The sequence below is a fragment of the Dasypus novemcinctus genome, chromosome 12, assembly GCF_030445035.2.
Source record: "Dasypus novemcinctus isolate mDasNov1 chromosome 12, mDasNov1.1.hap2, whole genome shotgun sequence".
NCBI classification, from domain to species: domain Eukaryota; kingdom Metazoa; phylum Chordata; class Mammalia; order Cingulata; family Dasypodidae; genus Dasypus; species Dasypus novemcinctus.
The window spans coordinates 2117337-2143706 of NC_080684.1; the positions used below are offsets into that span (position 1 = coordinate 2117337).

At 44.3% G+C, this 26370-nt stretch overlaps 1 long non-coding RNA gene across 3 annotated transcripts in view; it reads right to left on the bottom strand.

The window, feature by feature from the left end:
- Positions 1-6373, bottom strand: part of LOC131280542 (uncharacterized) — an 88163-nt gene extending 81790 nt beyond the window's left edge. For 2 of the 3 annotated variants that reach the window (XR_009188149.2, XR_011650193.1), the window contains exon 1: positions 6235-6373. This is a non-coding gene — a long non-coding RNA (uncharacterized lncRNA). Of the gene's footprint in view, positions 1-366; positions 482-6234 lie in introns of those variants that run through there. The other variant, XR_009188151.2, reaches the window with a different exon arrangement.
- Between the last annotated feature and the right edge of the window lie 19997 nt (positions 6374-26370).

Consider the following 26370-nt stretch of genomic DNA (forward strand, 5'->3'; position numbering starts at 1 on the left):
CACCTCTACCTATCTAATCTCAGGCACCTCCCCACCACGCTGCCCTTGGAAGCAGCCCACCAGGCCTGTCTACAACCTACCTGGAGGACACGCAGGCCTCTACAGGACTAACTTCAGTGCCAATTACAGATATAAATAGAAGGTCAGAAGAGCCATGTGTGGGGAAACAACAACTGAGCCCAATTCAGTCACTCTAGGGGACCATAAATTCCAAAGTAGGGACCACTGGACAGGCACCAAACTCCTGAGCTGTCTGCCCTGACTCAAGTGTCTGGATGCTTCTGGAACACTCAGGAGACCAGCTACATGGGGTAGTATAGACTCTGGCAGTGAAAGAGACCCTGCTGGGACATGCAGAAGCATTACCTCTGGGATGACCTCTGGGCTCACCTCCCTTTGAAGTCTCTTAGCCGCATAATTGATTTGTCTTTATTGTTTCCTCATTTTGGTCAAGGTCTTTTTCCAGTTGCATTGCTAGTTAGTGCTTGGCAATAATCCCTCCGTGCCAGGGAGTCTCATACCCTGGAGTCATGTCCCACACTGGGGGACAGATAATGTATTTATAGGCTAAGTTTGGCTTAGAGAGAGGCCACATTTGAGGAACAAGGAGGCTCCACGAGGCAAATCTTAGGCACCCTATAATAGAAGGCCAAGTTTCAATTTCAAGTGTGAAAGTTCATAAGCACACACAGTCATCGAAATCAAGTGTCCATCAGTAGACCACCCTCCTCCACTAGTCATTGGCCCTGTACTAGGGGGATTCTTGCTGACGTCTTAGAGAATGTGGCAGAGCTCCCCAGGATGGGAATTTAACATTCCTTTGGTTACTGTCTGAATCTCCATCCACCATGGCGATGCCCCACGAACGTACATTTATGTGCCTTATATGGACGCGAGGTGGGCTTCCTCCCATGTTATCCCGTCCCTGACATCCCACTCCCGTGATCCTGCCACAGACAGAGAACCACAGTGCTGGAGAGGACGTGGAGAGACAGGAACATTAACTCACTGTGGGTGGGAAAGCAGAGTGGTACAGCCCCTGTGGAGGACTGTTTGGCAGTTACTAAAGAAGTTAAAGATAAACTTGCCACATGACACTGCAATATCACTACTGGGTATACAGCCCTGATAGCAGGGACACAAACGGACATCAGCACACCCATGTTCAAAGCAGTATCATTCGCTATTGCCGAAAGTTGGGAACACCCCATGTGTCCATCCGTTGATGAATGGATAAACGTACTGCGGTGTATTCACATGAAGGAACATTACACAGCAGTAAAAAGAAATGAAGTCATAAAGCCCATGACACCATGGATGAATCTAGGAGATATTATGTTGAGGGAAGCAAGCCAGACACAAAAGATCAAATACTATATGGTTGTGTTACTATGAACCAAATCTATCGTGTAATAGAATGTATGATTGGAAAAAATTTATCATATACCCAATATATTCAATTTATAATTGTATTGTTTTTACTCAAGTGTTTTCTTCTCTTTAAGTTGTTTATATATTCAATTATTAAATGCACAAAAGAAAAAGAAAATAGATGAGGTTACACTGAAGAGTTGAGTTTGGGGACTTTAAAATGTGATCTGTTGCTCAAGAAAAAGAGGTAACAAAATAGAGATAGAGTAACCAAAAGGTTATTTTTTAGCATAGTAAAAATCACGTGTGAAATATGAATGTGGATAAAACTGCATATATCACTGTAATCTTTGAAAATGAACAAATGTATGTTAACACTACAAAATATTAATATATCACGGGCTTGAGGTTTTTCTTTTTAAAGTACTGAAAAAGATTCTAAAAAAATTTATAATGATGAATGCACAACACTGTGATTATACTAAAAGCCACTGATTACACACTTTGGATGGTTTATATTTGTATGTGAATATATCTCAATAAAACTGCTTAATACATAAATAATTGTGCTAGAGCAGCCAAAAATGGAAGCTATATCCAGCAGGGAAACAGATAGAGAGGTGTGAAGAATTTTCTCATTAGTTTATATTTCTTACTACTGAAATAACGAAAATATTCTAATGATGACAGAGGCAATGAATGCACATCCATGTGATTATACTAAAAGCCACTGATTACACACTTTGGATGGTTTATATTTGTATGTGAATATATCTCAATAAAACTGCTTAATACATAAATAATTGTGCTAGAGCAGCCAAAAATGGAAGCTATATCCAGCAGGGAAATAGATAGAGAGGTGTGAAGAATTTTCTCATTAGTTTATATTTCTTACTACTGAAATAACGAAAATATTCTAATGATGACAGAGGCAATGAATGCACATCCATGTGATTATACTAAATACCATGCATTGTACACTCTGAATGAATTCTATGCTTTATTAATATCAATAAAACTGAATTGTTAAAAACATACATGTATCAATAAAATTAATTTGTTAAAAAAAAAGAAAGGACTGTTAATCCTCATCCAAAGATTTCATTGCTAAGCTTTTCTTGTAAAACCTTCCTGGATTTTCCCACTGAGAGCACACTGTATTCTTCCTCGTCACACTTAGGATCTGCTGAGCGACAGGGCACTAGGAGAACAGCGTGGTCATCTGCATGGAAGTGACAGGGCCCCAGCAGCCCTGCCTGGCTCCCCTTCCAGGAGGCAACCCTGTGAAAACCACCTTCAGAAGTGCAGGGGGAAGTGCAGGGGACAAGAGAAGGGGGTGGGCTGAGAAGGTCCAGCCATCTGTCCTGAGTGAGAGCAGAGGCTCCACAGCCCTGAGCTGCTTCCCTAGAATGGGCCCAACTCTTCTAAGAGGCCGAGAACAGTAAGCACAGAGGCGTCCTCTGCAGCCAGGCTCCTTTAAGGCCAGCTGGCTGACTGCTCCTGGCAGACAAAGCAGGGCAACAATGGTGTCCCCAAGGCATCCAGGTCATCCCCCCCCCCCCGCCAAGGAGAGGCTCCTGGAGCTCCTAGAAATGCTCAGCACACCCCTGGGCTCCCACAGCAGCCTCGGGCAGGCCGCCTGACCAGCAGGCGCCCTTTCCCAGGCTGTGCAGAGGGTCCTAGCAGGCACCCAAATCCAGTGGCCCCCACTGGCCAGCTGCCCTCCTCCGGCCCTAGCAAGCTATCACCTTAGAAAGAGCTCACGAACTCAGCGTTACTCCAGGAAACCACACTTCTAAGAAAACTTGTCACCACTACCAAAAGGAAAGAGTGTCCTGGGACCAAGGGGAGCCCTGAGGAAAGCCAAGCCTGAGGCTGTCCAGGGGCTCCAGTGCAGCCACAGCCAGAAGGGGACACAGCGGTGTGGGCCCTAGAACCCAGCCCTCACCTGCCCTGTGGAATCCAGAAAGCAGAAAGCAGTAAAACAGGACACACAGACAAGGAAAGGCTCAAGAAACTCACCAGGGTTGTGACCCAAAGAACACAAATGCCTGAGAGCAGGAGGAACCACACCTGCAGACCTCTGGGGCCAGATACACACTTTTAGACGCAAACTGTGGTGGTCCCTGCAAAGCTCCCAGGCCGGGCACAAACCTGCACCCAGAGGCCCCTCCCGTGAGGGCCCCACTCACTGTGCTCCCTGCAGGCACCGGGGGTCACTCACGCTCCCCCTGGGCCTCCCAGGAGCCCTTCCCCAGGAGCCCCCAATTCCCCCTCAGCAGTGACCCCTGGAAGAGCCACTGCTGCAGGCCAGTCCCTGAGCCTGGCCTTTCCAGGTGGGAGGAGAAGAGGGAGAAGCAGCCTCCGCCTGGCTCCAGGGGCCATCTGAAGTGTAGGGCCTTGGCAAGGGGGCGCTGAAAGGGGAAGCACCCAGGGACCTGGGAGGGCCAGGAGGGTGCAGGGCAGGGCCAAGGGGTGGACCATGGGGGACCCTGGGCAGTGCAGGGAGGGAGGGGGAACTGTGGAGAGGGAGAAGGGACCATGGAGGGGAGGGGGGACCACAGGGGTGGAGGAGGGATCATGGGGGGCAGGAAGGGCTGTGGGGGGCAGGAGAGACCGAGGGGAGGCAGGAGGGACTGAGGGGGAAGGAGGGAATGTGGGGGTGGGCAGCAGGGACAGTGGGGGGAGAAAGGACCTTGGAGGAGACCATGGGCAGGGAAGACCATAGGCGGGAGGGATCAATGAGGAGGACAAATTTTGAGGGGACACTGAGGGCGGGGAATCATGGGGGGAGAGAGAAAGAGGGACTTTGGGAGGACAGGAGGAACTGTGGGGTGACAGGAGGACCGTGGGAGTGCTGGAAGGAAAGTTGGAGGAAGGGAAGATGGTGGGGGGACAGGAGGGACCATGTGGGGGGACCAGGGTTGGGGAGGATCATGGGAAGGAGGGAACATGGAGGAGGATGGACTTTGGGGGGGACACAGTGGGTGGGGGGACAATCACGGGGAGGAGGGACCGTAGGAGAGGAGGAGGAACTGTGGAAGGGCAGGAGGGACCGTGGGGGGGATGAGGGACCATGTGGGGGAGGAACTGTGGGGAGGCAGGGACCGCGAGGGGAGGTGATACTGTGGGGGGCACGAGGGACTGTGGAGGTGGTAGGAGGGATCGCGGGGGCGGGCAAGGAGGACCATGGGGGTGGGGAAAAACCCTGGGGAGGAGGGAGGAGCCGTGGGAGTGGAGGGAGAATGGCACACCAGGAGGTGCGTGGGGGGAGCAGGAGGGACCATGGAGGAATAAGAGGGACCATGGGGGGATAGGAGGGACCTTGGCAGGGGAGGAGGGGCCATGGGGGGATAGAAGGGACCTTGGTGGGGGAGGAGGGATCATGGGGGGGATAGGAGGGACCTTGGCTGGAGAGGAGGGGCCATGGGGGAGGCAGGAAGGGGGGGCAGGAGGAGCCATGTGGGGGTAGAAAGGATTGTGGGGAGGATGGACTGTGTGTGGGGGTGATTCATGGGAGGGGCAGGATGGCCTGTTTGGGGAGGGACAATGTGGGGACAGTAAGCGGGAAGGAGGGACCATGGGGGGATAGGAGGGACCTGGGGGGGACAGGAGGAACCTTGGCGGGGGAGGAGATACTGTGGGGGGGCAGGAGGGTTCGTGGGGGGTAGTAGAGGCCGTGAGGGGGCTAAAGGGACCTTGGGGGAAGGGACTGTGGGGGAGAAGGGAAGGTAGGGGTGCAGGAGGGACTGTGAAGGGGCAGGAGAGACCTTGAGGGTGAGGGACCTTGGTGAGGTGGGAGTAGCCATGAGGATGGAGAGAGCGTGGGGCACCAGGAGGGACCATCAGGAAACAGGAGGTACTGTGCGGGGAAGAAGAGGGACCTGGGAGGGGACAGGAGGGACTGCGGGGGGAGGAAGGAGAGTGGGGGACAGGAGGAGCCATGGGGGACAGGAGCCTTGGGGGGGGCAGAAAACATTGTGTGGGGGAGGGACCGTGGATGGGGGCTGGTTCATGGGGGGGATAAAGGAGGGGACTTTGGAGGGTCAGGGACCAAGGGGGGGCTGCACGGCCTGTTCGGGGAGGGACAACGGGGGGGTGGTCTTGGGGGGAGGGACAGTAGATGGGGAAGAGGGACTTAGGTGAGGGCAGGAAGGACCATGGGAGCCAAGGAGGGACCTGGTGTGGAGAGGGACAGCGGGGGTTAGGAGGGAGAGTGAGGGGGAGGGAGTGGGGGGGGACAGGCGGGAGTGGGGAGACAGGGAGCGTTGGGGGGGTAGGACCTTGCAGGAAGGGGGACTGTGAGGAAGAGGGGGGACTAAGTGGGAGGAGGAGGCGCTGTGGGACTGGAGGAACCCTGGGGGCAACATTCAGGGGCCAGAGGGGCCCTGGGGGGGTACACGGGGGACGGTGGGGTGTTCAGGACCATGGGGGGCGCAGGAGGGGCGGGGATGAGGGCGGGCCACCCTTCCCGTGAACCCCCGGGACCTTACTGTGCCGCGGGCCCGGCACCACAGTCCCGCACGGCCAGGACCCCGACAGCAACCTGCGCCCCCCCCCACTGCACCCTGCGCCCCCCCCCCGAGTGCACCCCGCCCCACCCCGACTGCACCCCGCGCCCTCTCGACTGCACCCCCGCCCCCAGCCCCGCTCCACCCCGGAAGCAGCGCCTGCAGCGCCTCCGCCAGGCCCCGCCCGGGCCCCACCAGGCCCTGAGGGCGCGCAGGACCCGGGCCCCGCACGACTTCCCGGGACCCGCGCCCCCGACGCCACCAGCGGGGAGCTCCTCGCCCCCTTCTCCGCGCCCCGGGGGGTCCCCGCGCGCCTGCCCCGCCCCGACTGCCAAGTCCTTCCCAAACTTACCGCTACCCGGGCGGGACACGGGCGGGGTCCCTGGGCAAGGGCCGAGCGCTCCCGCAGCCCCCACGCCCGCCGACCACACGCCCTCCCGCCCTCGGGGTCCCAGGCGGCGCCCCCGGAACACCCAGCAGGGCCTCGTGCGCCCCACACCCCGCCAGCTCTTCAAAGCGCCGCCAGCCCCGGAGGGGCCGGGGCTTCAGGGGCGGAGCGTCTGCGTCTGCGCCAGAGCTTGAGCCAATGAGCTATCGCCCCGCTCCGGGACGCCACGCCCCTACGGGGGCCTGTCCTACCCTTGATGGACAGCCAAAGGCACCCAATCACCTACTACCCGGCTTGATCCCCGGACACCTGTGCAAAAACCAAACACCTACACCAATAATGACCAATAGAAGGAGGAAATCAAGAAATAAACCGTCATTTATAATAATAATATAAAAACATCACATACTTAGGAATAAATTTAAATAAAGATGTAAATGACAAACACAGAAATCTACACAACACTTTAATCAAAGAAGACGTAAACAAATGGAAAAATATTCCCTGTCCATCAATAGGAAGAATAAACGTCATTAAGGTGTCTAAACTGCCCAAAATAATCTACAGGGTGAATGCAATCCTAATAAAAATAAACACAGCATTTTTTACTGATTTGGAAATACTCCCTGTGAAATGTATTTGGAAGGGCAAGGTACCCTGAACAGTCACAGACATATTGAAAAAGGAAAATGAAATCAAGGAAGGGCACTACCTGACGTTAAATCATACTACAAACCTACAGTGGTCAAAACTGCATTGTACTGTCACAAGGACAGACATACTAACCAATGGAACTGGACTGAGAGTCGGGATATAGATCCTGATGTATAGAGTCACCTGATGTTCGACAGGGCACCAAGCCCAATCAACTGGGAGAGTATGGCCTCGGCAACAAATGGTCCTTGGAGTACTGCATATCCATATGCAAAGGAATGACAGATGAACACCTGATATAAAAATCAACACAAGGTGCATCAAAGATCCAAATATAAAAGCCAAGACTTAGGAATATACCCTAAGGAAGAATCTACAAGACCTTGTGACAGGAAATGGCTTCATGAACTTCACACTCAAAGCAGGAGCAGAAAAAGAAAAAATAGATGAAAGGGACCTCCTCAAAATTAAAACCTTTTGTACTTCAAAGAAGTTTCTCAAGAAAGTGACAAGACAGCCTCCCTAATGCAAGGAAATATTTGGTAACCAGATACCTGAGGGAGCCTAATATCGAGCATATGGAAAGGAATCCTTTATCTCAAAATAAAGAGACAAACAACCCATTTTAAAAAATGGGCACGAGATTTGAACAGACATTTTTCCAAAGAAGAAATACAAATGGCTAAGAAGCACATGAAAAGATCCTCAACATCAATAATTAGAAGGGAAATGCAAATCAAATCTATAGTGAGATACCATCTTACACCCATTAGACTGGCTACTATAAAAACGAAAGGACTTCAAGTGTTGGAGAGGATGTGGAGGAAGGGGAACCCTCATTCCCTGCTCGTGGGAATATACAATGGCCAGGCATTGTGGAGGACAGATTGGCAGTTCCTCTGTGCTTACTGTTCTGGGCCTCTTAGAAGAGTTGGTCCCATTCTAGGGAAGCAGCTCAGGGCTGTGGAGCCGCTGCTCTCACTCAGGACAGATGGCTGGACCTTCTCACCCCACCCCCTTCTCTTGTCCCCTGCACTTCTGAAGGTGGTTTTCACAGGGTTGCCTCCTGGAAGGGGAGCCAGGCAGGGCTGCTGGGGCCCTGTCACTTCAATGCAGGTGACCACGCTGTTCTCCTAGAGCCCTGTCACTCAGCAGATCCTAAGTGTGACGAGGAAGAATACAATGTGCTCTCAGTGGGAAAATCCAGGAAGGTTTTACAAGAAAAGCTTAGCAATGAAATCTTTGGATGAGGATTAGCAGTCCTTTTCTTTTCTTTTTTATTTTAATAAATTGATTTTATTGATCCATGTATATGTTTTTAGGAAATCAGTGTTTTATTGATGTTTTAAGAGAAGCATACAGTTCATTCAAAGTGTACAACCCATGGTATTTGGTGTAATCGCGTTGATGTGAATCGTTACCTCAGTCAGCATCAGAATATTTTCATTATTTCAATAAGAAGAAAAATAAACTAATAAGAAAATTCTTCAAAACTCTAACGGATTTCCATGCTGGAAATAGGAGCACAATTAAATTTATGTATTCAGGAATTTTATTGAGATATATTCACATACCACACAATTTATCCAAAGTTTATAATCAATGACATTTATTATAATCACAATGTTGTGCATTCATCACCATAAAAATTTTTAGAACATTTTTAGTACTTTAAGGAAAAACCACGCCCCTTAGCAGTCCTTCCCCATCCCTACATAACCACAAATGTAACTTCATCTTTATAGACTGATTTACATTTTATATAAATAGAAGCATGCAGTAGGTTGTAGTTTCTGTCAGGTTTCTTTCAGATACCAGAAGTGATAATAAAATATTAGCATTTTGTAGTGTTAACATACATTTGTTCAATTTCAAAGAGAACAGTCATATCTGCAGTTTTATCCATAGTCATATTTCACACTTGGTTTTACTATGCTGAAAAATAACGTTTGATTACACTCTCTTGTTTGTTACATCTTTTTCTTAAGTAACAAAGTTTAAAGTCTCCAGTGCTCAACTCTTTACTGTAACCTCACTTTATTTTTTACTTCATTTTTTACATTTAATAATTGAATATATAAAGAATATTTTAAAAAGAAAACCCTGTTGGATAAAATCATACATTTCTAAAATATATTGCATACATAAACACTTTTTTTCAATCATACAAAATATTACACAATATATTTGGTTAATGGTAACTTGCTCATATGGTATTTGTCCTTTTGTGTCTGGCTGGCTTCCCTCAACATAACGTCCTCCAGATTCATCCACGTTGTCATATGCTTTATGACGTCCTTTCTTCTTACTGCCCGCATAATGTTCCGTCATGTCAATACACCACAGTTTTTTTAATCAGGGCAAGTGCCTGACAGCCACAACTGGAAAAAAAATACAAATATCTATTGGCTGGTGCCTGGGATGTGCTTCACTCACCATCCTGTCCTCCAGGTGCATTCCCGTTGTCGTGTGGTTGATGACTTTATTTCTTCTTAGCACTGCATGATCTTCCGTCGTGTGAATACAACACAGTTTATCTGTTCATCAGCTGTTGGACACCTGGGCTGTTTCCAGGTTTTGGCAATTGTGAATAACGCCGCTATGAAGGTAGGTGTGCAGATTTCTGTTGATATCACTGTTCTCAGTTCTTCCGGGAATGTACCCAGTAGTGGTGGTGCAGGATCACGTGGCGAATCTATATTCCACTTCTCTAGGAACTGCCAAACAGTCCTGCACAGTGGCTGTAGCATTCTGCATTCCTACAAACAGTGAATAAATGTTCCTGTCTTTCCACATCCTCCCCAACACTTGTAGTTCTCTGACTTTTTAATAGTGGCCCTTCTGATAGCTGTGAAATGATATCTCATCGTGATTTGCATTTCCCTAATCATTAATGATGTTGAATATTTTTTCATGTGCTTTTTGACATTTGTATTTCTTCTTTCAACAAATGTCTATTCATGTCTTTTGCGTCATTTGTCTTTTTATTGTTGAGTTGAAACATCTCTCTCTATATCTGGGATATTAAACCCTTATCCGACATGTGATTACTAAGTATTTTCTTCCATTGAATTGGCTGCCTTTTCCTTCTTCTGACAAAGTCCTGGGAGGTGCAAAAGTGTTTAGTTTTAAGGAGGTCCAATTTATGTAATTTCTCTTTTGATGTTTGTGCTTTGGGTGTAAGGTCCAAGAAACCACCACATAACACAAGGTTTTTAAGATGCTTCCCTACATTTTCTTCTAGTAGTTTATTGGTACTTGCTTTTATATTTAGGTCTTTGTATCCATTTTGAGTTGATTCTTTTTTTTATGTTATTATCATTTATTTATTTATTAATTTTTTAGAAAGCTTTTAAATATACTTCTCTTCCCTTCCCTTCCCCCCACACCCATTGTCTGTTCTCTGTGTCCATTCATTGTGTGTTCTTCTGAGTTTGCTTGCATTCTTGTCATTGGAACCGGGAATCTGTGTCTCTTTTTGTTGTGTCGTCTTGCTGTGTCAGCTCTCCGTGTGCATGGCACCACTCCTGGGCAGGCTGAACTTTTTCGCACAGGGCGGCTCTCCTTGTGGGGGCGTGCTCCTTGGGCACGGGGTTTCCCTACGGAGGGCACACCCCTGTGGGGCACGGCACTCTTTGCGTGCATCAGCGCTCCGTGTTGGCTAGCTCACCACATGGGTCAGGTGAGCCTGGGTCTGAACCCTGGGCCTCCCATCTGGTAGGTGGATGCTCCATCAGTTGAGCCAAATCTGCTTCCCTTGAGTTGATTCTTATATAGAGAGTGAGATAGGGGTTGCCTTTCATTCTTTTGGTTACAGATAACCTGTTCTCCCAGCAGCATTTGCTGAAGAGTCTTGTTTTTTCCCCATTAACACAGGCTTGGAGGGCTTGTCAAAAACCACTTGACCATAGAGGTGACGGTTAATTCCTGCACTCGCAGTTCTATCCCACACATCGCTCCCTCTGTATCTTTTTATTGCAGTATCATGCGAATTTGTCCAGCGTAGCTTTGTAATATGTTTCAAGGTCAGCCAGTGAAATTACTTCTGTGTTGTTGTTCTTTTTTAGAATACTTTTGGCTATTCACATGCACTTCCCTTCCAAGTGGTTTGGTAATTGTCTTTTCTGTTTCTCTAAAGTAGGCTGTTGAAATTTTGCTTGGTCTTGCAGTGAATCTATAAATCAGTTTGGGTAGGATTCACATCTTTATGGTGTTTGGTCTTCCAGTTCACAAACATGGAATGTCTTTCCAATTGTTTCGGTCTTTTCAAATTTCTTTGAGCATTGTTTTGTAATCTTCTCCCTATAGGTCCTGTACGTCTTTTGTTAAATTGATCGCTAGGTATTTGAGTCTTCTTGTTGCTATTGTAAATAGAATTTTCCCCTTTTTTTCTCCTCAGAATGTGGAATACTAGTGTACAAAAATATGACTAATTTCTCCGTGTTGATCCTGCTGCCTGCCATTGTGCTGAACTCATTTATTAGCTCAAATAGCTTTGTTGTAGACATTTCAGAATTTTCTAAACATAATGTAAGGTGACTTCCTCTTTTCTTATTTATACGTCTTCAATTATTTTTTCTTCTCTAATTGCTCTACCTAGAGCTTCTGTTACAATGCTGAATAACAATGGTGCTGGTGGGCATCCTTGTTTAGTTCCCAGTATTAGAGGGAAAGCTTTCAACCTTTCCCCAGTTGGTACGATGTCAGGTGTGGGTTTTTCATGTGTGGTTTTTATCACATTCAGGAATAATCCTTCTATTCTTCTGTTTTGAAATGTTTTTATAAGAAATGATACTGGATTTAATCAAATGCTTTTTCTGCCTCGATTGAAATGAGCATGTGTCTTTTTTTCCTTCCATTTATTAATGTTGTGTATCACAATGATCGTGTGTCTTTTTTTCCTTCCGTTGATTAATGGTGTGTATCACAATGATTGATGTTCATATGTTGAACCAGGCATGTCCACCAGGAATAAATCCCACTTGATTGTCATGTATAAGAGTTTTGATATGCTGCTGGATTCAATTTATAAATATTTTGGTAAGAATTTTTGCAACAATGTTCATTAGAGGGGTTGGTCTGTAATTTCTTTTCTTTACTGTGTCTTTATTTGGGTTTGGTATTACAGTGATGTTGGCTTTCTAAAAAATGGTGGGTTATTTTCCCTCCTTTTCAACTTTTTGGAAGAGTTTAAACAGGATTGGTGTTAATTCTTTTTAAAATGTTTGGTAGAATTCACCTGTGAAGTGACATGGTCCTAGATTATTTCATTGTTGGGAGATGTTTAAAGACAGTTTTAGTGTCCTTCAATATGATTGGTTCGGTAAGTTCTTTTATTTCTTGTAGTGTTAATGTAGGCTGGTTGTGCTTTTCTTGGCGTTTGCTCATTTCCTCTAGGTTGTTTAGTGTGTTGGCAGACAGTTTCTCAGAATATCCTCTTATGATCCTTTTTAGTTCTGTGGGATCAGTCATAACTTCCCCTCTTTCATTTCCAATTGTATTTATTAGGATCTTTTTTTTTTTTCGTTGTTAATCTTGGCAGGGGTTTGTGAATTTTACCGATCTTCTTCTCAAATAACTGGCTTTTGGTTTTGTCTGTTTGTTTTTATTTTCTTTCTCAATTTCCTTCAATTCTATTCTAATCTTTCTTATCTCTTCTGCTTGCTTTGAGGATGGTTTGCTGTTCTTTTTCTTGTTTCTTCTGTTGTTCAGTTAATTCTTGGATTTTAGCTCTTTCTTCTTTTTTAATATAGGCTTTTATGTCTTTAAATTTCCCTCTCAGGACTGCATTTCCTGTATCCTGTAAGTTTTGATAAGTTGTGATCTCGCTTTCATTTGTCTGAATACCTTTACTGATTTCACTTGCAATTTCTTATTTGACCCGCTGATTACTTAGGAGTGTGTTGTTCAGACTACATACATTTGTGAATTTACCTTTTTCTCTCTGTCATTGATATTGATTTTGATTTTGATTCCCTTCTGGTCTGAGAAGATGCTTTGTATAAATTGATGATGTTTATATTTATTGAGTGCTGTATTGTGCCCTGATATGTGGTCTGTCCTTGAGAAGGATGCAGGGAGGGGTACGTTCAAAGAATATCTAATGCACTGAGTTTGGATGCTGTGTTCTGTATATCTGTGTTAGGTCTAACTGACTGATCAGATTGTTTCAGGCCTCTATTTCCTTGTTGGTCTTCTGTCTAGTTCTATCTAATGTTGTGAGAGGTGTTTTAAAGTCTCCACTGATTATTGTAGAGAGGCCTGTTTCTCTGTTCAATTTTCCCAGAGTTTGTTCCATGTATTTGGGAGACCTTGGTTAGGTGCGTAGATATTTATGTCTGTTATACCTTCCTGGTTGCTTGTCCCTTTTATTAATATTTAATGGCCTTCTGTATGTCTCTTAACTTTTTGCACTTACAGTCAGTTTTCTCCAGTATTAGTATAGCTAAGCCTGCTTGTCTTTGGTTACTATTTGCATGGAGTATCTTTTTCCAGCCTTTCACTTTCAGGCAGTTTGTATCCGTGGGTCTAAGGTGGGTCTCTTGTACGCAGCATACGACTGACTCATGCTTTTTTTTAATACATCCTGTCAGCCTATATTTCTTAATTGGTGAGTTTAATCTATTCTTATTCAGTGATATTACTGCAAATGGGTTATTTCTTTCCACCATTTTCTTCTTTGGTTATCATATGTCATATCACATTTTGGTCTGTCTTTTTACTTTTTTAGTTCTCCTTCTATTCTTCTATTCTCTCCTCCAAGCTTCACTCTCCTTTTTCTTTCAGGTTCTAAGCCTTCCCTTAATATATCCTGCAAGACGGATTCTTTATTATGAACTATATTTGCATTGGCTTGTGAATATTATATACCTGCCTTCATATTTGAAGGACAATTTTGGTGAATGCAGAATTCTCGGCTGGCAGATTTTCGCTTTTGGTCTCCTAATTTTATCATAGTGCTGTGTGCTTGCCTCCATGGTTTCTTATGAGGAATCTGTACTAAATCTTACTGGGTGTCCCTTGTAAGTAATGGTTCTCTTCTCTCTTACTGCTCTCAGAATTTTCTCTTTATCTCTGCCGTTTGATTTTCTCAGTAGTATGTGTCTTGGAATAGGTCTATTTGGATTTATTCTGATTGAGATACAGTGGGCCTCTTAGACATGTAGCTTAATATCTTTCCTCGGAGTAGGGAAATTTTCAACTATTATTTCCTCAAATACTTCCCTCCCCACTCTCCTCTCTTCTCCTTCCAGATCTTTTATGACATGATTGTTGTTGGTTTTTGAGTTGTCATTTAACCTCTCTGAGCCCATGTTCATTTTTTCCTACTCCTTTCTCTCTATAATTTTAGCACTTCTGTCTTTGGTATCACTTATTCTTTCTTCCTTCATTTCGAGTTTGCTGTATGCCTTTAATGTGTTTTTAATCTTACTACTGTGTCTTTCCTTCCCATTAGCTCCGTTACTTTTCTATTTCGGGTTTCACATTTTTTTGTGTGCTTGTTTAGTATCTTCTTGATCTCATTAATTTCTTTAGCCATATTTTTCTTTCAATTTGATTTTGGAACTGTGTATGCATCTCATTAATTAGTTTTCTCAAATCCTGTGTCTCTTTTGAGGCTTTGTTATATTCCTTTTCCTGGGTCATGTCTGTCATTTTTTTAGTCTGGCTTGTAAATTTTTGCTGATGCTAGGCATCTGATTAGGATGCAGTTTCCTCAGATGCTCAGTTTCTTTCTCTGTTGTTGGGCTTTGGTGGTGGGAGGCTGTGTGTTATTGCTGCTCTTTGATTCTGTGTTCTTCCTGGATGGTTTGTCTTGTCCCTGTTCTTTGCTCAAAACAGGGCTCCGCACCCAGTGTCAGCCAAAGGGGTGCTGATGCAGAATATCATTAATCTGTTGCCTTTATACAAGGTGTTTATTTGGGGTAGAAGCTTATTTACCACGCTCTGAAGTGCAAGTTACTTCCCTCACCAAAGTCTGTTGCCACAATTTGGAGGAAGATGGCTGCCGATGTGTGCCAGGGTTCAGGCTTCCTGGGTTCCTCTCTTCCTGGGGTTCAATTCTCTCCACGTCCAGCTCCTGTCTGTTCACCACAAGTTCAGCTCTAGACTAGAAGGCTCTCTAGGCTTTGCCTCTCTCTACGAAGTCAGCTGTAGAGTATCAGGCAAATATATCTGTCCTCTCCCTTGGGCTTCAGCTGTGTCTAAAGAGCTCTCTCTGTTCCTCTGGCGATGATCTCCTGTGTGTTCACTTCCTGGGCTCCAGCTCAAAAACTCCAGCCATCTCTTTTGTCATGTTGTTTTCTCTGTAAGTCCCATCCACCAAGGGGCAGGGATACAACGTCCTGCTGATGTGGCCCCATCAAAGCCTTGATCATTATTTAATCACGTAAACCTCTGAATCCAAGATAATGTACTATACCCTGAGGAAAAGACCAATTTATGAGCCTAATCCAATATTTCTTTTTGGAATTCATCAGTAATATCAAACTGCTATGCCCAGTAATGGGTTGCAGACTTGCTTCCTGGGGCCTTCGGAGGGAAGCCATAAAGGATAGCAGAAGCCTCTGCAATTTATTTTTAATTTACTCATGTGTTCTACCTAGTTCTGCTCCTGGAAGGTACTCTTTGGCAGCCCTTTCAGGTCAGTGCCTGGCTGGAGCGTTTTTGCTGTGACACAGACTGGAACAGTGTGGTAGAGGTTCTTGCCTGGAGATGAAGAGCCTTGTAATTTAAACTTTCTCAGAAAGAATTCGTCAGACTTCTCCAGCAACCCCCTCTCTTTTCCTGGGTAGGAAATGGTTCCACTCCCCTCTATGTCCTCCACAGTCATTCCAGGTTAGTAGAGTAGGAGATTGAGAGGGTCAGATCTCCTTAGTCCTTTGCAGGCTCCCAAGGCAAACAATGGGCTGGTACTGCCCAGCCCGGTAGAGCTCCTGGGACTCCGCAGACCAAATTTGTGGGTTCAAAGTTTTCAGCCTTAGGCTGTGTCCCTCTCTCTCCTCTTTGCTGCAGAGGCGAGTCCTCCACACTCAGTCCTGGCTATAAGAGAGTGAGATTGAGGGGTCCCACCTGGCCTGGAAAGGCTGGTGGGGACACAGCAGACCAGATTTGTGGGTTAGAATGTGCAGCCTTAGATGGTGTCCCTCTCCGTCCGCTTTCCAGGGGCTGTGGATCCCTGGAGACCCCTTTGTCTAAAGTTGGCTGAGAGGCCTGAGTATTGTGAAGTCCTTAGAGTCGGGGAGGGTGCCAGGAGCAGTAGCTGCTGCTTTCCAGTCACAGTTCTTCTGCCGCGATTCCCCTCCTTTGTCCGTCTCTGTTCTGGGTGGGGTTCAGCCTTCACCTGCTGTCCTAAAGCCTAGAGATCTTTTTCCAGTCTGTTTCAGCCTGTCCTGCAGATACTTTTCTGGAGGAGGAAAGAGTCCCATGTCTTTGTATTCTGCTCTCTTCTTGGAATTCGTGACTGGTGTCTTCTTTTTTTAAAGGTTTATTTATTTATTTATTTATTTATCTCCCCTCCCTCCCCCACCCCAGTTGTCCTCTGTGTCTGTTTTGCTGTGTGTTCTTCTTTGTCTGCTTCTGTTGTTGTCAGCCCCACGGGAATCTGTGTTTCTTTTTGTTGCATCATCTTGTTGTGTCAGTGCTCTGTGTGTGCTGTGCCATTCGTGGGCAGGCTGCACTTTCTTTTGCACTGTGCAGCTCTCCTTCCGGGGCGTACTCCTTGCGGGTTGGGCTCCCCTATGCGGGCGTACTCCTTGCGGGTTGGGCTCCCCTATGCGTAGCATGGTGGTCCTTGCGCGTGTCAGCACTGCACATGGGCCATCTCCACACGGGTCAAGGAGGCCCGGGGTTTGAATCGCGGACCTCCCGTGTGGTAGACAGACGCCCTAACCACTGGGCCAAGTCCGCCGCCCTCATTGTTTTTATATAGGTAATCTTTTTTTTAATTTAACTGACTTCTTTCAATCCTTTCAAAACTAATACTATCTGAACATAATTTGCCTAGATATATATTTTTATTTACTTTCAAAAGATACGTAGATCACACAAAATGTGACATTAAAAGCGGTAGGAGGTCCCGATGCCCCACCCCGCACCCCACACTTATCCCACATCAAGAACTTCTTTCATTAGTGTGGTACTTGCATTGCATTTGATGAATACATTTTGAAGCACCGCTACACAGCATGGGCTATTACTTACAGTGTAGTTTAAACTCTCTTCAGTCCATCCAGTGGATTCTGGTAGGATATGTCATGTCCTGCATCTGTCCCTGCAATATCAATCAGCACATCTCCAAGTCCTGAAAATGCCTCTGCATCACACCTCCTTTTCCCTTTCCCTGCGTTTAGCAACTCCAGAGGCCACTGTGTCCACATCAATGATACAATTGCTCCTATTGCTAGAGTAAAAATAATTCTGTTGTAGAATACCATTAAGTCCACTCTAGTCCATATTTTCTTTGTCTATCCCTAGGACCCTGGGATGGCGATGCTCACTCCTTCTCTCGATTGAGAAGGGGCTTCTTTCCCACATGGCTGGTGGATGTGACTCTCGTGCCCACAGCCGTAGACTGTCTTGGTTCCCTGGTGTGGTTGTTGTCCATCCTCATCTCCCTCTCAGCTGACCTGGGTAAGTCCAATGAAGTGGAGTGTAGGTGGTGCAGCAATACCACTGAGACTTAGGGCTCAGGTGGAACCTGGACAGCCCAGAGAGTGAAGTCTCCTGGGCATACAGAAAACCCAGCATCCACCAGAAGTTCAATAAAAAGGGACAGAAGAGGCATTGTAGAAAGTCATATCTGAGTCTAACTCCATCACAGGAGGACAAATTGCTAATTAGGGCCTACCGTTAAGGCACTCACATCATACACAAAAATTAATGCCAAATGGATCAATGACCTTAATACAAGAGCTAAAACATAAAACTGTTAGAAGAAAGTAAAGGGGAAATTTTCCAGGACCTTGGATTTTGTAATGGATTCCTAGATATGATACCAAAAGCCTGAACAACAGAAGAGAAACACTGATAACTGGACATCATCCAAAAAAAAAAATGTGGGGGTGTTATCAAGAATATGAAATGATAACTACAGAATGGGAGAAAATAGTTGCAAATCATACTTCCAATAAGGGCTTATTACCCAGAACATACGAAGAAAGTTTTTAATACCATAAAAAGACAACCCAAAAGAAAATGATCAAAGGACTTCAAGAGACATTTCTTCAAAGAATACATACAAATGGTCAATAAGTACATGGAAAGATGCTCCACATCATAAGTTATTAAGGAAATGCAAATCAAAACCACAATGAGATACCCCTTGACACATACTCAATGATTATTAGTGAAAGAAAATAAAACTACAGAAAATAACAAGTGTGGATGGGGATGTGGAGAAATTCCTGTTGGAATTGAATTATGCCCTCCCCTTCCCAAAAGGCATGATCAGGTCCCAATCTCGGGCCCTGCGGGTGTCAACCCATTTGTAAATAGGACCTTTGCAGATGGTATTACCTAAGGTCTGTCCAAACTGAATGAAGGTGGGCCTTAATCCAATTTGGCCGAGGTCCTTCTAAGCAAAGGAAACTGGAAACTGGGAGAGAAGCCACAGGGAGCAGTCAGCAGCTAGAAGTCAATGGGTCCAGAAGAGGGAAGAGAAGATGCCACCCTGTGCATTTTGTCATGTGACAGAAAAGCCGAGGAACCACAGAACACAGCCAGTCACAAGACACTGACCCCAGGAAGGAGCCAGCCTTCCAGTCTCTGAAAGTCTTAGCCAATAAACTCCTGCTGTTCAGGCAAATGACTTCATGGGAATTGTTTTAGCAGCCAAGACACTAAAGGAGTTTTTGGGAATGGAAAGTGAGGTGCTCCTATTACGAATACCTAAAAATATGGGAACAGCTTTGTAATAGGTATGGAGTAAAGGCTAGAAGAATTGTGAGCATTCAAAAAATGAGTGAGAGCTGGAAAAAAAGTTTGTTATCATCTTGGAGAATGCGTAATTCATCATGAACAAAATGTGAGTAGAACTGATGTTAAAGGTACCACCGGCAGGGCCTTCGAAGAGAATGATGACTGTGGCATTGGAAGTTTGAAAAGACCCAGTCCTTGCTAAACAGCAGAGAACTTAGTAAAACTGAGTTTCTGATGTTGGATGGAAGGCAGAATTTTAGAGTGATGAACTTGGACATTAAGCTGAGGAGACAGATATCCCAGCTAAATGTGGAAGGTACAGCCTGGTTTCTCCTCACAGCTCATAGTGAAATCAGAGAGGAAAGAGAGAAACAGAGGATTGAATTGTTAAGCACATACACATAAACAAATAAAACAGTGATTGATGATTTGAAAAATTCTCAGTTTATCCAGATAATGTTTCTGAAACTAGGGTCAGAAATGGCTCTATCAGAGACTTCCTGAGCTTTCAGAGAGTTCCCAGAAGACAGGGTCCAGGTAAGGGTGAAACCCAACACCCTATGCTAAAGAAGGTGTGGCTGAACAGGGGTCCACTCGGCCATTTCAGTGGAGGTCAGGACTGGAAATGCACTTGCCCAGGCAGGATCTGTGGACTGTTCTATTGTCTGATGGTGTGGCTCCCCCTGAACCACACGCAAAGCCAACAAGGTTTTCTCCAATCTTGTATGAGTGGAACCACTGCCAGCCTGGACTGAGGGGAACAGAGAAGGCCTGAACTGATGTGCTTAGAGATGGTGAGTCTTGTGCCATGTTGTTCAAGGAGAGAGCCACCACCCAGAGCTTGGAGATCGTGGGGCTGTGCGCTGGACTTGGGTACTAATGGAGAACCGGGCCACCATTCCAATGCTCGGAGAGTGTGGAACCAGTGTTTGGGGAGAGCAGGGCCTCTACACAAAGGCTTAGAAGAGGTGGGCTGCTGCTCTATCAGGCACAATGGACTAAGCATCAAGCCACAGGTGGCTTTCATATCTTGAGAGCTAATAGAGTTTGCCCTGCTTGGTTTTAGAATCGTATGGAACCCATGACCTCTGTTTTCCTGCTAATTTGTCCTTTCTGCAATGGGAATATTTGGTCTACGCCTGCTCCACCATTGTACATTAGATGCCGATAAGTGGTTTTCCAGGTTTCCACGTCCATCTGAAAGGGGAATTTTGCCCCAGGATGGACCATACCCGTGACAGATTTTGCTGAGAGTTTATTTGAGAGTTTATTCTTAGCATTGTTCTAAAATGGCATAAGGTTTTGGGGATGTTGTGAAGGAACTCACGTATTTTGCATTTGTGAAGAGCATATCTTTGGTGATAGGTAGCAAGGGAGGACTGTTGGGGATTGAATCATAGCTACGACAAAAGGCACGTTCAGGTCCCAACCCCTGGTCCCATGGGTATGATCTCATTTGTAAACAGGAACCCTGAAGATGTTATTAGTTAAGGTGTGCTCAAATGAATGAAGATCCATGTAGCTGAAGTCCTTATGGGCAAAGGAAACTAGACACATGGAAAGCAGCCCCGGGGAACAGCCAGAAGCCAACAATCAAAGGAAACTGGAACAGAAAAACAGAAGACGTTACTATGTGCATTGTCATGTGATGGAAAATCAAGGAACCACAGAGACTGCAGGCCAGCTAGAAGACACCAACCCCAGGAAGAAGCAAGACTTGTAGGCTCCGAAGTCTTTAGACAATACATTCCGGTTGTTAGTCACACCCTGGCAAGGTGTTTGTTTTAGCAGCACGGAAACTAAAACAGAACCCTCCTGAATTGACAGTGGGAATGTAAAATGCTGCCATCTGGCCATTCTTCAAAAAGTGGAACATACAATTACCATATGACCCAGAAATTCTGTCCCTAGGTATATATTGAAAAGAACTGAAAACAGGGACTCAGATAACTGGACAACAATGTTCAGAAGAGCATTATTCACAATAGCCAAGGGTAAAAATGACCCAAATGTCTATCAGCAGGTGAATGGGTAAACAGACTGTGGTACACATATACAGTTGAATATTATTTAGTCATAAAAAGGAGTTTTGATTTATGCTCTAACACGGAAGGAACTTCAACACATTATGTTAAATGAAAGCAGCAAGGCATAAAAGGACAAATATTCTGAGTCCATTACCATGAAACAGCTAAAGTAAACCAAGCCATAGAGAAAAAGAGAAGATTAGAGGTTACCAGGGGCCAGTGGGAGATGGAAAGGGCAGTCATTGCTTAGTGGACACAGAGTTTCTGTTTGAAGTGATGAAAAAGTTTTGGTAATGGATAGTGGTAACGGCAGTATAACATTGCCAGTGTAATTAATGCTGTTGAATTGCAGGCATAAACATGGTTAAAATGACAAAATTTATGTTACATAGGTTGCCACAATACAAATAATTTTTTAAAAGAATTTGAGGAAATGGGATGGTTAGTACAAATGCTAACTTCAGACACAAGTCATTGATTTGTAATTTGGTGAAATATCCTCTACCTAAAAATCACAAGGTAAGAATATATCAGGTAGAAATGTTGAGCTACTTTCAGTAGATGGAAAAAACCCAAAAAGACATCCACTGAGACTCACTGAATGGACATGTACTATCAAGCAGCCTAGTACAACTGACCAAAAAGAGAAGACTGTGTTGAAATTTGGCTGACAGTGCACCCGGGAAAAAGGATACACCATAACAATGGATCTGTAGAAAGGCAGACAGACTCACTACCAAGATTAATGTGGACAAGCTAAGCCAGTCCAGTTATTTTTCCATTGTTTCCACTGAAAGACCAATGAAGATATGCAGGATATACATACAGTATTTATCTTTTAAGGTTAACATACTGAGAAGAACTTATCTTTTCACTGTTTCCACTGAAGGAATGATATAATTAGGAAGAATATACATACATTATTTGGGGGACCATGTTTAAGGTAAACATATTGAGATAAGAAACTCGATAGACTCAGGGAAGCATAGAATATATTTTTTGTAAGTTCCAAGATGTGTTAAGTAATAAATTGTTTAGATATTGCTAACTTAACAAAAACACTCGGGGGAAACAGATGTAGCTCAAGTGATAGGACTTCTGCCTACCAGGTGAGAGGACCTGGGTTTGATCCCTGGGGCCTCCTGGTGAAAAAGAAGAAGAGAAAGCATGCCTGTGTGGTGAGCTGAGTGATTGCACGAGAGCCCACGTGGCGAGCCAAGTGCCGCTGTGGCAAGTCGAGTGCCCACGCAAGTGCCCACGTGGCGAGCCAAGTGCCTGTGTGAGTGCCCACGTGGTGAGCCAAGTGCCTGTGTGAGTGCCCACGTGGCGAGCCAAGTGCCTATGTGAGTGCCCACGTGGCGAGCCAAGTGCCCACATGGTGAGCCAGTGGCAACATGGGTGAGTCACACGGCAAGATGATGATGCAACAAGAAAAAAAAGGGAGATGGAGGGGAGAGTCAAGGAGAAACACAGAAAAAACCAGGAACTGTAGTGCCACAACTGACAGGGAACCTCTCTGCACATCAGAGGTCCCCAGAAGCGAATCCCAAAGAATCCTAGAGGAGAAAAAACGAGAAGAAAAGACAAAAAGAGAAAGAGAGAGAGAAATAGATACAGAAGAATACAGATTAAAAAAAAAAAAAGCAGGGCAGGAGAAGGTAGGAAGGGGAAGGGGAAAACACTTGTATGTTTTTTTTTAAGTAGATTAAAATAAAGAACCTCTCTATGATGGACATCATTGAATTTAGACAAACATTTGGAAAATAACAAAATTCTTTGCCATACATATAAGAAACTATCAACTTACATTTATTTCTTTTTTTATTTTTTATTTTTGTCTTTATTTTTTAATGTTACATTCAAAAAATATGAGGTCCCCATATACCCCCCACCGCCCTCCTCCCCCCATAGCAACATTCTCCTCAGTCATCATGAGACATTCACTGCATTTGGTGAATACATCTCTGAGCATCGCTGCCCCTCATGGTCAATGGTCCACATCATAGCCCACACTCTCCCACGTTCCATCCAGTGGGCCATGGGAGGACATACAATCTCCGGTAATTGTCCCTGAAGCACCACCCAGGACAACTCCAAGTCCCTAAAACACCTCCACATCTCATCTTTTCCTCTCATTCCCCACACCCAGCAGCCACCATGGCCACTTTCTCCACACCAATGCCACATTTTCTTCCATTACTAATCACAATAGTTCATGAATAGAATATCAGTAAGTCCACTCTAATCCATATTCTATTCCTCCATCCTGTGGACCGTGGATTGGTTGTGTCCTTTCTAGTTTACAAAGCACTTTCACAAAGCTTATGTCAACAAACTCACACAGAGACTATCTACCAAGGTACAGAACAAAGTTGTGTTGAAACAGTCACCAAGGCACAAGCAGCCCTCAGCTCAGTCCTGGCTTTATTGCTCTCCTGGCTGTGCAACCTCAGGATTCAGTCACTCAAGTCTCTTCAGGTCACATTAACTTCAGTTTCATTTTGATCCTTACAATAATCATATGTGGCAGTTGGCGAAATAAATATCATCCCCATTTCACAGATAAAATAACAGGAATGCAGAAATTAAATGGCATGGTCAAGTTCACCCAGCTACTGAGTAGCAAAGCCACGACTTGATGCCATATCTAATATTCTGTGATTGTGCCAAGCTTTGAGTCCAACGACATGAAAATATAAATCTAATGGGAAGAAATATTTGGTTAGTGAGTGGAAGACTGGCATATATACATTGATTTAACAGGAAATATGCAACGAGAATGAGTCACTCTTTGACTACGCATTGAATTAGATGCCAACCATGAAAATGGATACAGCTTCTCTTCAAAACGATCTAAAGTATTTTAAAAACAGGAATCTAAACCAGGAAAATCAAAGGCACACAATCTTTAAATCAAAGGCATCTGATCTTACACATAGTTGACCACTCTTAGCATTTATTGATTGCTGTACCTAATACATGATACTAAGGAAGAATAGAAATAGGGCCAAAGTAACATACCCAAACCACTCTAGGGAACCATTCTTAGGAATCCACCAGAACATCCTGCCACCCAACAAATTATAGATGTAACTCAACTTGCATAATAATGTTCCTTAAAATATAGCATGGAAAAAAATCCAAATTCATTGAATTGAATCACTGCCAATGCATAATGCAAAACTTTTAAAGAAATATTACATTTACGTACAACCTACAACATTTTTGTTAATGGAATCACTATATGATGACAGGACTGCTGAATTAAGATTCATATATTATACAAGATCTATGAATGTTATAAATTGAATAAATTGTTAAGGGGATCAAACTGCAAGGGAATGGTCAGAGTTGGAAGGAGAGTTGCTTTTCTGGAAGAGCAAGTTCTGGAAAGGAAGGGGATTCCAAGTCAGGTAGGAAACATAAAGGGACAGAGATCAATAAAGAAACACAACACAAGATATGAGCGGATAAAGAATATGACAGGTAGGTTCTATGGCATGTGCAAAGGTCCAGTGGCAGCAAAGAGTGAAACATGAACAGGGAATTCTAAAATAATAGTGTTTTCACTGGGGTAAAGGCTTTAAAGAAGGTTCCTCATGAGAATCCTAGGAAAGTGGACATTTTGCACAAAGGCTTGTATGTCAACACAGTGAACCTTATGGTACATGATGGATTATAGACATTGTAACAAGAAAATAAAAGGGGCTTTAGATTATATAAATGGTACATCAAAAATATCGGGGATTCTCATATACCCCAAACTTCCTGCTTCTACACTTTTACCCATTAACATCTTTCATCAATATGGTATATTGGTTGCAATTAATAAACACAGATTGAACTTACCAAATGCAATGGATGTGTCAGGATGATGGGAGTGAGTGTTGCTGGGGGGGAGGGGTGCGGTGGGGGTGGCGGGGTTGAATGGGACCTCATATTTTTTTAATGTAATATTTTTACAAAATCAATTTTAAAAAAATTAAAAAATAAATAAATAAACACAGATTGAAGCATTGCTGCTAAGAGTGGGGTATAGTTTACGTTACGCTTTACATTTTGGACCACACAATTACCTATGTTTTGACAAGTGTACAATGGCTTGTATATGTCATTACAATATCACGCACAGCTATCTGAATATCTCAAAAATAATAGGGGCTGAAGACAATGTATGAGAAAACTATAAATTTATCTCAGTCTGATTTACTGAAGGAGATGTATTAATTCATTACTCTTTCCTTAATTGTAACGATCATGAATTCTAACAAAACTTCTATACCAACCCAATCGCTTGGTGATGAGGTAGTACTTGGGAATCCTTAATTTTATGTAAGACTGTCCTGTAAAACCACAAATTTCTAATGGAAATATTTTTTCAAAAAATTACAAACTATAAAGTATCTCTATGAGAAATAAAAGAGAACCTAAATGAAAAATATAGACTACCTAGATGAACAGAGAGATATAACTTTCTCTTTTTAAAAAAATTCTTTAAAAGATTTATTCATTTATTTATTTCTCTCTCCTTCTCCCGCCCACCCTGCTTCTCTGTGTCTGTTTGCTGCATCTTCTTTGTCCGCTCCTCTTGTTGTCAGAGGGGCTGGAATCCGTGTTTCTGTCACCTTGCTGTGTCAGCTCTCTGGGTGTGCGGCACCATTCCTATGCAGACTGCACTTTCTTTGGTGCTGGGCGGCTCTCATTACGGGGCGCACTCCTTGCGCATGGGGCTCCCCTATGCGGGGGACACTCCTACGAGGGGGACAGCCCTGTGTGGCAGGGCACTCCTTGCGCGCATGAGCACTGCGCATGGGCCAGCTCCACACGAGTCCAGGAGGTCCGGGGTTTGAACCACGGACCTCCCATGTGGTAGAAGGATGCCCTAACCACTTGGCCAAGTCCGCTGCCTGAGATAGACCTTTTTGATGGGCTAGAAACCTTAATGTTATGTCAGTTTACTCTGAATTAATCTATAAATTGAACGGCTGCAATGAAAATTGCACTGATATTTTGGAGAAATTGACAAGTTTATTTTAAAATTGGTAAGAAAAGGTAAGAGAGCTAGAATAGCCCGTGTGAGAATTAAATGAGAAAATGCATATGAAGCACTAGGCAAAGTGTCCAGCACTTGTACTAAAATAAGACAGTCAATAAATACCATAATTTAAATGCTGCATCTTAAAATCATTACAATTTTGAGCTTCTCACACATTAATGAGCACAACACCTGCTTATCTTCTTAAACGTTGTTTCTGAATCAGCAGATCTGGGATGTTGCCCGAGACTGCGCATTTCTAAAAGAAGTGAACACACATTTTAAAAATTTGAAATGAATTCCATTTTTTCTATTTTTTCACTTTTTCCTTTCCAAGTATTACAAAATATTTATTTTTGAATAAAATATATACTTCTAAGAGAAATAAGTACGAGGCATATTCTTGCCCTAAACAGATTAAAATGTAGAGAAAACAACCTAAAAATCAACTGTCATAAAATTGGA